General features: G+C 44.9%; 1 protein-coding gene across 1 annotated transcript in view; it reads left to right on the top strand.

Annotated features, from left to right (window-relative positions):
* XYLT1 (xylosyltransferase 1) overlaps window positions 1-14,156 on the top strand; it is a 366,386-nt gene that overhangs the window by 318,198 nt on the left and 34,032 nt on the right. The window lies entirely within an intron of this gene.

Genomic DNA, 14,156 nt, shown 5'->3' on the forward strand with positions numbered 1-14,156 from the left:
AACCTACCTGTAGCCCATCATCCGTGGTCCCTCCCAAGTGACCAGAGGTGGGCATTGCTCGGCTCACATTCCTTCACTGGTGGTATGTTAGGGAGTACTCTTTTGGTGGGAAATGACAGAAACCCAGCTCAAACTAGTTTAAGGGTAAAGAACATTACCAGATCAGGTAACTAAAACATTAGGGCTCACTTCAGGTATGGCTAAATCAAGCCGCGCAAATTATATCATCAAGCCCAGACTCTCTATTAGTTCTGTTTTTCTGTGTTCTTTTAATTTTCTGGCACTGAGTGGGGATTATTGGCAATATATTAGCCTCCTTTTATGGATAAGGGAACTGAGACTCAAAAAGGTGAAGTTACTTGGTCAAACTCACAGCACTCATGCCCAAGTGAGTGTTCAGGGGGTCCAAGCTCATAATTCTCGCGTGATGAAGCCTCTCTGTGTTCTAGGTCTGCTTTCTCCCAATGCACTGGTGACTTTGAGGCAGCTACTCTGCTTCTCTTGACTTCATTTTCTCCCTTTGAAAAACAAGGGGGTTGAATGAGAAAGTCTCCAAATTTCCTTCCCGTTCTGATATTTCATGTGTCTGGACCAGCCCTGGTAAAAGAGGAAGTGATGGAGGCAGAGATCTTGAAAGACAGAGAGATGGGGAGGAACAAAGGCAAGCAGTGAAATACAGAATAGGCCACAGGGTGCCTCGGTTTTTAATTCCACGTAGCTCCTAATAGCAGTGTTGACCTTCTTTCTTCATCTCCAGCCTTGAGCAACCAATTTGGACTTCTGGCTCCCCCTGTGAAGAGATGGCATAAAGGCAAACTAGTATTCTAATAGCTGCCAAATTGGTCCTGATTGTTTCTGTTATTAAATGAAGGGGAGGGTTGTGTTCACTGTTTCTCCTTGCTTTCCTCCAAAAGTAAAGTCTCTAGATAGACTGCAAGACAGGTAGCACAACTGTCATTTTCCCAGGCAGCCCCAGCAGGGCTTGCGGAAGCAGGTGCCCGCACATTTACTCTCAGCCTGAATAATCAGGTCTTTGGAAACATCCCTACAAGTCTCTGGCCTTGGCTTAGGGAGCATCAGAGAAGGTTTTCAAATCTCTGGAACCTGTTCAAGTCTCAGCGTGTGAGGACAGGACCCTTCCAGGGAGCTGGAAAGTGAAAATTGGAGTTTCTCTGGGCCTTTTCCTTCCCTGGTTGATCTAATTTCTCCACTTCATCCAGGGTCACCAGGGCACCCGTGTTAGCCCTGGGACACAGTGTGTGAAGCGCAAGAGCGTAGATGCTGGAATCCAGCCGCCCGGGTCGAAATGCCAGCTCTTCTAGACCACCGCCATGGGATGTCAGCAAATGGCTTTGACTGGCCATGCCTCTATTTCTCCATCTTTATAAAATTCAAATAATGATAATGCGAATGGGGAGATGGAGCATCCTCACTGACCACGGGAAGACCCCGCGCTGGGCGCATTCCAGTCCATTTTCTCATTTCACCCTCATTTAGCAGGTGTTACCCCATTTCAGAAATGAATACAGCTGAGATTGGAGAGTCGCTTTACCTTACTCAAGGCCCTACAGCTAGTGAACGACAGAGCTGAGATGGAACCTCGTTCCGTCTGACTTTAAGGCCTGTGTTCTTGTATTACTCCATAGTGACTGCATTTGAGAGGACCTGCAGGTTTATGCTCTTAAGGTGTGCAGATGAAAGAAAATCCTGCTGAATGTAAATAGAAATATCTTTTTGCATGGGTAGGGACAGGTCCTTCCCCTACTTTCTAGGGTCAGCCTTTTCCAAAGTGTGTTCATGTGCCACCAGGGACATGGGAGATACTTTTGGGTCCTTTGTAAGTGGGTATGCTATGAAAGTTAGGTATTGATCTTATGTGTGTCAACAAATTTATAAAATTAGCCATTCCAACCCGTGACTTATGGATATTAGGCTTCAAATAAGGCTACATTGAAAGAAAACAGTTGAAGCTGTTTAAAGTTGGCTTAGAGGCCGGGTGCAGTGGCTCACACCTGTAATCCCAACACCTTGGGAGGCTGATGTAGGAGGATCGCTTAAGGCCAGGAGTTTGAGGCTTGCACCACTGCACTGCAGCCTGGGTGACAAAGCGAGATCGTGTCTCTAAAAATAATAAAGTTGGCTTAGAGCGGAATATTCAGGGGCCTCTTGTATAGGATGCTACATAAAGCACATAACATAGCAGTTAAGAATCCAGGCTCTGGAGCCAGACTGTGAAGTTTCACGGGCCAGCTCCAATGCCCACTCACAGTGTGTGACCGTGGGTAAGTTAGATGAGTTACATGTGTATCAGTTTTCTCATCTGGAAGATGGGAATGATGATAATCATACCAATCCCATAGAGTTGTTGCACGAATTAATATATGGAAAAGCGCTTGGGGACAGTTAGTTGTGCCTATTAAGTGGATGATGATCATAATGGTGGTGGTGGTAGTGGTGATAATGATGGTGTTGTTGACAGGAGAAAAATCTTAATGATAATATACACATGATTAAGGTGTTACAAAAATGCTCAATAACTCTTATGTTCAACAACTCTCATGTCCACGGGGGACATGGGAAATTCTTTTGGGCCCTTTGTAAGTGGGCATGTGATGAGAGTTAGGTATTGACCTTACGTGTATCGACAGTTTATAAAATTAGCCACTCCAACCCACGAGTTATGGATATCACGCTTAAAATAAGGCGAAGCATAGTAAGAGAAACAGCGATCATTTCAAATATACGAAAGCCAGGCAGGTAGATTCCAGCCCCAGGTCAGAAGTGGTATAGAGAAGTTTCTCTTCTCCGGTCTGAACCCCATCGGCCAGAGGCAGCACTCTCCTGTTGGAGGCTGGGGTGGCATCTGAGCTGCCTCCCTAGCTCCCCTTTTCTGACATTGAACTAATCATCAGACCCAAACCTCCTTTGATGTATAAACAAGCAAATGTTTAACCAAAAGTTGGCAAATCAGTCGAGAGCCTGGCCAGGAACCTCCTCCAGGCAAATCCACTTTCGGGAGGCCCTTTGGTGCCAGCTTGCTTATTGAGAGAGGAGCTCTCTTTCTGGCTAACTTGTAGCTCCATGATTGATGCGAGGAGATAATTAATATCTCATCTCCAATAGGGAAAGCAGATTGCATTTCTCTTTTGCTTTCCTTAAACCCAGCCGATGCGTTCATGACTGTTTGCATGTTCACTTTATTTAATCCAATTATAGCAGCCACGTCAAAATAAAGTCTGGCAGTATGTAGGCACCCACACAAAACTGCACACGCATACCGCCCTGGGCCTCAGCCTGTGTTTTTAGGTCATCTTTAGAACTTTTCTTCCTTCCAAACAATACACAAAGAAGTTCGACAAAAGGCTAGACGGGAAGTACACACACAGTGTCATCTCTGAAAGGTAGAGTATGATTTTTATTTTCTTCTTTGCATTTTTTTATGTTCCAAGCCATCTATGAAGGCTCTGCCTTCCTTTTATAATCAGAAAAAAAGGCAGTAAACAATGTTTTTAAAAATACATGAAATGCGGAAAACCAATTAGCCCTCAACAGACTTAGACGTTTCGCGGTGCAAGCTGATTCAGAGATGTGAGCCCTGTGAAGAATGTGAGCCACCAAGCGCAGGTACTCCAGCCTCAGGATTCAGGCCACTGACTCGGCATTTCCACTTGAGCTTCTTTTTCTTCCCTCCTTGAATGTCAAACCTAAGTCAGCTTTCTCCACATAGGGCAGCAATAATAACTGGTACATGTGCCACTGATTGTCGTAAGCACCTTACAGATATTTACTCTTTCTACAACAACCCCATGACATAAGTGCGATCATTCTCATGCCCATTTTCCAGAAAGGAATACTGAGGCTGGAAAGATTAAATAACACACAGCTCATAGGTGGCGACACAGACTTGAAGCCAAGCAGAGTGACTCCAAAGTCGGGATTCTTTTTATTTTTCTTTTTGAGACAGAGTCTTGCTCCGTCACCCAGGCTGGGGTGCAATCTCAGCTCACTCCAACCTCCACCTCCAAGGTTCAAGCGATTCTCCTGCCTCAGTCTCCCAAATAGCTGGGATTATAGGCACATGCCACCATGCCTCGCTAATTTTTGTAGTTTCAGTAGAGGTGGGGTTTCACCATATTGTCCAGGCTGGTCTCAAACTCTTGAGCTCAAGTGATCCGCCTCTCTGGACCTCCCAAAGTGCTGGGATTACAGGCATTAGCCACCACGCCCAGCCTGAAGTCAGGATGCTTAACCACCGTGTTGCACTGACTCCCTCAGGGTGCTGACTTTGGAGTTTCCCTCCATATCCAAGCCACGTGGACTTGTGGGTGGTATGTCCCTTCCACCAATCAGATCAAGTCAGCCACTGTGAAGAGAGGTTGTGAAGCTGAGGACTTCTCTGTAGCTTCTTTTGTCAGCCACAGGGCCCTTGCACTTTCAATTTTCTGTCACTCATAAAGGCCTTCCCCATAACTCCTTAGAGGACTGATGCCTTCTCTTTGAGCTCGCGTGCCACCTGCTCCTCAGCGAAGCCTTCTGCAATGATCTCCACTAATTAAACCCCTGTCTCTTTATTTTCTACCATGACCCCCATATTTGTTCCTATATAGCATGTAATTGTATATTTGTGTTTCATATTTCTCGATGTCTACTTACTTATTAGAACCTTGTGGCTAGAGTGTGGAATGCAGAGCCTGACTACTACGGCTTGAATCCCCTCCTTGCCACTCACCAGCTGTGTGGATCTTGGGAAATTTACTTAACCTTTCTGTGTCTCTGTTCCTTCATTTGTAAAATGAGCCCTCATGGGGCTGCAGTGAATTCTAAACAAAAGAATATATATTAAGGGCATAGAACAGAGCCTAGAATGTAGTATATGCTCAATAAATGGTAGCTGTTATTATTTAGGCTTTTTGTCTCACCTAAAAGAGAGAGAAGGGCAGGGGTGATGGCCATCTTATTTAGAACCGTTTTCTCAGTGCATAGAGCAGGGCCTGGAATATCGAAGGTGCTCTCTAGTGCTGCTAAAAGAATGAAGTCTCCAGGCCTTCTTGCTCTTCCAGCTACTGTAGGATAGAGAGGCATGACAGTTGACTCCAGTTCAGACCAGGAAGCGGCACAGCCTACCCTGGGCCTGAGAGAGATGGCTAGCAGGGGCCCTGTGGAACTGCCAAACTTCAAAATCAGTGAGCTCAATCCCCGCGAGCTCATCCAGAGCTTGGACAGAGTTAGAAGGATGGCCAAGACACTTGTCACCTTCATGCCACAACCATGGCTATGGCACAACAAAAATGAGGGCTTCTGTCCTTGGTGCTGAAATATCATTGCTCTGCCAGACAAAAGGATTTCTTCTTAGCCATGGAGGTGTCCTATGTACCTGTCTACCAAATCCCAGAAGAGAGAAGAGGACAGATAGAAATTCACCTTGATAAAGGAAAAAAACATAAAGCATCACAATGAACATCATGGAGCCCTTACTATGTGCTAAGCACTGTGCTAAGCCCTCCCTGTATACAAGCTCATTTGAATCATCACACCAGCTCTATGAATTAGGTATTGTGATCACCGTTTCCCCTGTGAGAAACCAAAGTGCCACATGATTAAAGTTGTCCAAGGTTAGTAGAATACACAAGACTTGGGCCAAGTAATCTGGCTCCAGGTCTCAAAATCTTGCCCCTGCATCCCAATAGAATAATATTTAGCTGCGACTTTGTGCCAATAGAGAAAAATCTCAGGCAGGTAAACTGCCCATTCCTCAGAGCCTAGGAAGAGATGTGTGAGCCTGTTCACATAGCTGACTGATTTCATGCGTTGTGGGTATGATTTATTCCATGACTTTATTTTTTAACTAAAATCGTGATGTTGTACTTACGCTGAAAGAGTAATCTAGATTCAATAACAGATTACCAGACAGGAAAACAGAAAAAGGAAGATTTTGTTTTTTCTAGACAGTATGACTTTGGATGTATCATTTGTACTTTCGGTCTCAGGCTTTTTTTTTTTTTTTTTTTTTTTTTTTTTTTTTAATTTGTAGCATTAGCTGTATTGGCTGCTTGCGAAGATTCCTTCTTGCTCAAACATGCTGTAAACTGGAAGAGCAGAGCTATTCCTTCTAAAACTTAAAGTGGAACAGCTTAATTTTGGAATAATTCCACACTCGATGAATATGCCAAGATTGTAGCCAGTGAATTAACTGAATTGAGAAACTTCTTTATCATCCACCTTTTCTGACATTATTTCCAAAAGCCATAGATGGTTTTTTTTTAAACTGACTTCTCCCATGGGGGAGAATCAGGACTCCTTCCCACCCTCTGTCTAGTTAACTGTGATGGTCAGCTGAGTAGATTTGGTCCCTGGGATGTCCCAGTAGGATGATATATAGCTGTGACTTTTTCCCATAGTGTGCTAATAGGTAAAAATATCAGGAAGGTGAACTGCCCCTTCCTCAGAGCCTAGGAAGTAAAGCTGAATGTAAATGATTTCATATCTGACCTCAGGTAGAAGACAGATGTCTTCTAGCGGTCTGGCAGAATGATTCTTCCAAAGCCAACAATAAGCCCTTTTCTTTTGATTCTCTCTCATTTCTGGGCATTGTCTCTTTCAAGCATTAGAAATCACAGATCTGTTGTTTCTCTCTTTTTGGTGGGACTATGGTGAATCAGGGCATCAAAGATGGCAGAGTTTAAGAGCTTGCAGTGGATCCAGCTAGACCTGCATTTAAATTCAAGACTTCTGGCTGTGTGACCTTGGGAAAGTTATGTAACTTTTCTGAGCTTCAATTTTCTTTTCTGTTACATGTGTGTTAGAAGGATCTGATGCCTAGTTAACAAATGTCTGTGACTTCCTGATTGCCCAACAGGTGTGGCTGTTACCCTTCCCTTTGTTCACTTATTCAGTAAATATTTATCAAGCACCAGTTGTACGGTAGGCACCCATCTAAGCAGTATGGATACAGCAGTGAACAAAAATAGACAAAAATTTCTGCCGTCTTACATCTATTGAGCGGAAATGGACAACAGACTAAATAAATATCTTGTACATTGTGTTAGAAAGTGAAAAGTCCTGTGGAGAAATACAAAGCATGAGAGGAGGATGGAGGATGCCAGGTTTGGGGGAGGGATGGTTGAGTCGGTTCATTGCTTGGGTGAACAGTGCTTACTAAACACTTTGCAAGGCCCTCTGAGAAGCATCATCCATCACAATTTTGCAGCTGATTCAGGAGGCTGTCAAGACAGGTGTCAGGGGGCTCATCTTACAGATGAGGAAACTGGCATTCAGAGAGGTTAAGCCAGCCCCACACCTCATAGCCTGCGAACGCAGAGGCAGGATTAGTACCTAGATCACCCAGTTTGCTGTAGTGTCACCTGTTGCCCCAGTTGCCCCAGGTAACCTACTCAATGGGAAATGAAGAGGAAGAGCGCATCACTGGGCACCTTTTGTATATTGCGCTTATTGTTACATATCTGCACTCCATGCCTCAGGTGAGAGAGCCGTGCGCCACTTGTCGGTGAGCCATATTTTATAAAAAGTCACCCAGGTGTTCACTGACTTACCTTGCCTTCCAATTTTACCTTTTCAAGTTACGGTAAAGAAAGGGAAGAAGCCGGGCGCGGTGGCTCAAGCCTGTAATCCCAGCACTTTGGGAGGCCGAGGCGGGCGGATCACAAGGTCAGGAGATCGAGACCAAAGTGAAACCCCGTCTCTACTAAAAATACAAAAAATTAGCCGGGCGCGGTGGCGGGCGCCTGTAGTCCCAGCTACTCAGGAGGCTGAGGCAGGAGAATGGCGTGAACCCAGGAGGCGGAGCTTGCAGTGAGCCGAGATCGCGCTACTGCACTCCAGCCTGGGCAACAGCGTGAGACTCCGTCTCAAAAAAAAAAAAAAAAAAAAAAAAAAGAAAGGGAAGAAAAAATGCAAATCCCTGCCCAAACAGCTGATGCCTCTCCCCTGGTAGATAGCCAGTTGCTGGGCCTCTGCCACCATCTCCTAGTCCAAGACTAAGTCCCCGTTCACCCCTCTGACTCCAGAAACTCTTCTGAGACCTCGGGAATTAGCTGTCTCCGTTTACTCTTAGTTAACCAAAGCATGCATTTGCAGCATTTCCGTTTCTGAATGCAGTAAATACAGCAACCCATCTCCCAATCCCATGAATATTTCATTTTGGAGATGACTGCATAAATATTGTATTTGAATATTATGGTCTGGGACATCACATTAAAATTGCAAGACGATGCTATTATCCCATATAATGGAACATGAAATTAAAAACCTGGTGCATGGAAAGAAAAATTTTGCTAGTCCTCTCACCTGTATTTCTTGTCTCTTTCTCTCTCTCACGGTTAATCTGGTAACCATGTAAGTTTGAATACAAATTATCTAAAATTGAAAGTTTCAAGCATGGTTAAGTGCACCGACTGGACATTTTTGTATAATTAGCACTAGCCAGGTTCAAGGCAGGGTTTTATTTTCCTAAACTCAGGGACTTCCTTTAATGGCCCAGTGAGCGCTCGGTTACATTTCAGTGGGTTAATACTGTGAGTATTACGAAAAATCTTCGCTGAGTTCCTCCCCAGTAAGAACATGACTTTGCTAATGAGCTTGGATTATCTGTCTTCCGTTGTCTTTCTGACCCCTATAGGGATTTAACTTTACAACCCAGACGTAGCCCAACTTTGTAATTTACCAAGAGGGAAACTGAGACTCAGAGAGGACTCCTCTCCAGCAAGAACATGGCTTTGCTAATAAGCTGAGATTTTGCATGTGGAAAGATATGTTAGAGAAAGAGCAAGACCCGTGACATTGGACACCTGGGTATTTTGGTTGGTTCTGCCCTTATGTTGAGTCCTCTGTGTGTCCTTAGAAAAGTTGCCAGTCTTCTCCAGGCTCCCATGTATCCATATGAGATGTATTGTTTGCCCCACACCCTTCTCCTGAGTATAACAAAGTGACTTACAGAATGTCAAAGCTGGAGAGTACCTTGGGAATTACCTAACCCAGTATCATTATGACTGGACCGGTGGCTTATGGACTGTATTCATCCTAGAGAGATGTTTTATTTAACCAGAGACACTTTTTTATTTTAAAGGAATGGAAGTGCATTTCAGAATGTGTGTCCTTCACTGCTCTGCTAATTTCATCACTGCTTGTTTTTTCATACCCAGGCTGCTTCACACGCTTCCATTATCTGTCTGACCCCCCTATAGGGATCTAACTTGACAACCCAGATCTACACCAACTTTGTATTTTACCAAGGAACAAACTGAAACTCCAGAGAGGACTCCTTAACATTTTGAGGTCACCCAGCTGGTGACAGGTAAAGCCACACTGCCCCGTAGATGAAAGGCACATTTCAGCCAAATTAAGTCTGTTCCCTGCCAGCATCATCGTCATCGCCGTTTCATTACACCGTCATCCATTTTGTGATGACTTAGATGTATTATGCCATTATCTTCCATAGTAGCCAATGTCTAGAGGTAGGCTTTCTGCTCATGCAGAAAAGAAAGTGCTAAGAATGTAGGTTTACTAATGAGGTTTCAAGTCATTCCCTTGAGTAGATGTCAGTGGATTTGTGGGAAGCCCAGTGAGGGGGGAGTTCTTTCTGGAATTCAGCTTGACTAACAAGGCAGGACCATCTTCAGCTTCCAAACCCTGAAGTCAGTAGACTTTTCTTGAGCAGTTGACCTGCACTGTCCTAGGACCTGAAAGGGAGGCACAAAGTCTGAAGCCAAGGTGTGTTGTAGTGAGAACCAAGGCTATCTGCGAGGAGACAGGTGACTCCAGTCTGAAGACAGAGTAATGAGGTCTGTTGTAGAAATGCAGACAGCTCTAGAACTCTAAGCAGACTGGCCTAGTGGAAGAGGAGGCATTTTTGTGCCACAGCCCTGGCTACCTGCCCTGTCTCGAGCCTGAGAACCTCCCCACACATCATGGTTGTGACGAAGTTGAAATCATTCAGGCATGTATTAGGAGTTTTTCAAACGCAAGTGAGGAATCTCATCTCAAAAATGCCTTTAAATACGTTACACACAAGTCTGGGAGAGGGTCAGGCACAGTGAGATCCAGAATCGCAAGTGAACCCATCAAGCCCTTGGCACTGTGTCTTTCTGTCTCCTATTTCCAGTTTGCTGCATTGTCAGACAACCTATATATTCATGGTGATGAGATGGCTACCAGCAGCCCTAGGCTCACATCCTCCGTGCCAGAAATCTCATAGAAAAGCCCCTCCTTCTCAGTAACTCCAGCAACAATCCAAGACCTAGTCTCAGACCCAGCTTGCATTGATGGCCCATCCCTGAACTGATTTATGGAGGCCAGACAGTTGGGATGCTCTGATCCATCCTGGGTCATGTTCCCACCCCTGGTGCTACAGGGAGGATACAAACCCAAGTAAACTGAGAGTTAAGGATGAGTCCAAAGTCAAGCAACATGTGGTTCCCAGGGAAATCATAAATGGATGCTGAGCAGGCAAAAACAAGGCATGGAGCACCGACATCTGCTGCAGCATGGATGAACCTGGAAAACATTATGCCAAGCAAAAGATGCAGACCCAAAAGGCCATATATTGTATGACTGCCTTTATATGAACTATCTAGAATTGGTAAATCCATAGAGGCAGGAGACAGACTGATGGTTACCAGGGGCTAGCATGAATGGGGAGTGGCTGCCTAATGTGTATGGGGTGTTCTTTTGGGGACTGATGAAATGTTTTGAAGCTAGGCAGGGGTGACAGTTGGATAGCATTGTTAATGAACTAATTCCACTAAACTGTACACCTTAAAATGCTTAATTTTAAATCACTGCTGTCCTAACGGGGCCCCTGGCCCCCCTCCAGTCTGCATGGAGCCTGCATGGAATAGGCACTTGGTGCCGCCTGTAGCAATCCACACAGTGCCTTTGTGGAAAATAGAAAAGGCAGCTCTTCCTCAAGACACTTAGATCCCATTGATCATAAAATCATTTCTTGGTCTCTCGTCGTTTTACATCGTGTGGATGTCAGCTTTATTAAAAACGTATGACCTTCCCAGTCTGTCATCTGCCCAGAGCAATCTCCCAATGAAGCCAAACTGGTCTGCTCCTCAGGCCGCTGATTAGTCTGTTTTCTGTCTAGAATGTCCATTTTCTCTCCTCCCTGCAGCCCTCCCAGCCTGACTCAGGCCCTGCCTCATCCGTGACGCCATTCCTGACCACCGACCAAGTCCACAGCATGCTGGCTTTTCAGCCTTGCTCTAGTCCCCATTTTTCCAGAAGTTCCTCAAAACTCATTTAACCTGTGGTTGCATGTGCCTGGATCGCATTTGCGCAGTGAGACTGTGAATTCCTACAAGATAAAGCCTGTTGTTTATAGTGTTTCCTGTCTTCCACTGTACCCACCACAAGGCTGGGAGTGTGGTAGGTGCTGGACATGCGTTTGCTTGTTGATGGATTGAGTATCTATCCATTCTGCGAATACTCACTAAGCATTTACTGTGTGCCAGGCACATAGTGATAAGCAAAAACAAGAACCACCCTAGCTACCTGAAACTTAGTCTACTGGAAAGGGTAGACAGTAATCACAGAAATGTGCTATGGCAAGTTGCTGAGTTCATACACATGTAAAACAGGGTTAATAAAAGTACTGTCTGTGGGGTTTTCATGAAAGTTAAAGTAGATAATCCACATAAAGCCCTTGGAATGATAATGCCCATATGTTTTCATTGTCATGGTGATGGTGGTAGTGATAATGGGAGTGAAGATGGTGGTGATACTGAAATCGGTGATGATGGTTGTGATGGTGGTGATGATGACGATGATGGTGATGACAGTGGTGATGAAAATGGTGATGATGGTAGTAATGACGATGGTGGTAGTGACAGTGATGATAATGAAAATGGTGACGATGGTAATGGCAATGATGGTGGAAGAAATCACAGTGTTGTAAGACTGTAAGGACTGCGAGAGTAACTTTTGGTCTGCAATCTGATCGATGAATTGAAGTTCACTCGGGGGAGAGGAAGAGGACGATCATTCCCAGCACATACAGAATCCATGACCAGAAGGCACGTGTGTAAGGAAGCTGTGGTGGTGTGGAGAAGCATTCATATGATAGAGTTATTTATAAGGGCTTGAAAAGTCCAGAGTCCTGGTCATGTGTAAGGGCTAGCAGGCTCAAGGAGCAGAAAGATCCCTGGGTTCAACTCCAGACTGTAAGCTCCCATCTAAATAGCTCCTTGGGAGCAGAGATCATCCTTACTTCTCGTTGACCCCCACCATGAGCCAGCATAGTACCTGGCACATAATATGTGAAAATGGTGATAGTGGTGGTGATGATGAAGATGGAGATGATGATGATGATGGTGGCAGTAACAGTGATGATGATGAAAATGGTGATGATGGTAATGGCAGTGATGATTACGTGTGCAATGAATGCTAACTGCTAATGGACTGAGCATTTGGGTCAAAAGGCTTGGTTCTAGCTCTGTCTACCCTTCCGACACGCCCATGTCACCAGCTCTGGGACCTGAACAGCTTTGGTTTCTGCATCTACAAAATAGGAAATGCCAACTCTGCCCAGCCTGCCTTGCAAAATTCCAAACAAGATGATTATATGTATATAGTTCCTAAAGTAGGAGTTATTAATCTAGGGTTCATGGGAAAAATTCAGGAGAGGTTTGTGACTTTGGATGAGAAGAAAATGGTATCTTTTTTAGTGAAATTTCAACTGAAATCTAGCTAAATGTAGGTAACAAATCACAGTAGTGTTAGCAGTAACTGACTCAGTCACCAGTAGGAATCACCTATTTTCCTATCACATTATAGTTGGTGCGGATACCTCTAAATATCATTTATGCTCACCACTACTTCAGAATTACAGGAGGTAGGCCGGGCGTGGTGGCTCACACCTGTAATCCCAGCACTTTGGGAGGCCGAGGTGGGCGGATCATCTGAGGTCAGGAGTTCAAGACCAGCCTGGCCAACATGGTGAAACCCCATCTCTACTAAAAAGACAAAAAAAAATTTAGCTGGGTGAGGTGGCGCATGCCTGTAATCCTAGCTACTTGGAAGGCTGAGACAGGAGAATCACTTGAACCCAGGAAGTGGAGGTTGCGGTGAGCCAAGATCACGCCACTGCACTCCAACCTGAGCTACAGAGTGAGACCCTGTCTCAAAACAAAAACAAAAACTATGTGTGTGTGTGTGTGTGTGTGTGTGTATATATATATATATAAAATCATACATTCAGTGTTTTGAAATGTATTTTGTAATCCAGGCCCTATGCAGTAGCTCACACCTATAATCCCAGCGCTTTGAGAGGCCAAGGCAGGAGGATCGCTTGAGGCCGAGTTTTACGCCAGCCTAAGCAACATCGTGAGACCCCGTCTCTACAAAAAATTTAAGCAGCAGCCAGACATGGTGGTGCACGCCTGTAATCCCAGTGCTTTGGGGACCTGAAGCCAGAAATTCGAGACCAATCTAGACAACATAGTGAGATCCCACCTCTACAAAAATAACTTTCAAAATCAGTTCTATCTACTCAGGAGCCTGAGGCAGGAGGGTCACGTGAGCCCAGGAGTTTGAGGCTGCGGGGAGCTAGGATCACACCAGTGCTCTCCAGCCTAGGCAACAGAACATGACCCTGTCTCAAAAAATTAAAATTTAAAAAATGTTGTAATCCTGTATATTATGTGTGAGTCAAGAAGCACAGGCATTACTATATATCAGAACTTTGGTGGGTTTTTATTATTCACTGTTTCATAACTCTGTATATTTTATCGTATGCATCGAAGAGCACTGTTCTGAGATAAGGATCCATAGTCTGCATTCACTAAACTGCCAAGGCCTCTAGGCATAAGGAGATTATTGCCAAAGTTCTCTGGAGAAGGAGTAGCTGTAGCAGATCATCATCGTCATCTGGCTGTGCTGGGTAAATCCCCTGGGCTCTCTAAGCCTCAGTGCCCTCATATGGAAATTGGGGGTCAAATAGTACCTGCCTCATAGGGAGAAATACAGTGACGTGCCTCACTTGTGGGGATCAAGTGATAAACTCCACGCAGAGCCCTGGCTCAGTGCCTGGCACACAGCAGGCACTCAAAAAATGCCGTCATCGCTATGATTGTGTTGTTTTGTTTGGACTCTGGCTGGAGTTCTGTCTTTCACGACACTTCTGGGCTAAGGGCAGCTTT

This window comes from Macaca mulatta, chromosome 20 (genome assembly GCF_049350105.2).
Source record: "Macaca mulatta isolate MMU2019108-1 chromosome 20, T2T-MMU8v2.0, whole genome shotgun sequence".
In the NCBI taxonomy this organism is placed as follows: Eukaryota; Metazoa; Chordata; class Mammalia; order Primates; family Cercopithecidae; genus Macaca; species Macaca mulatta.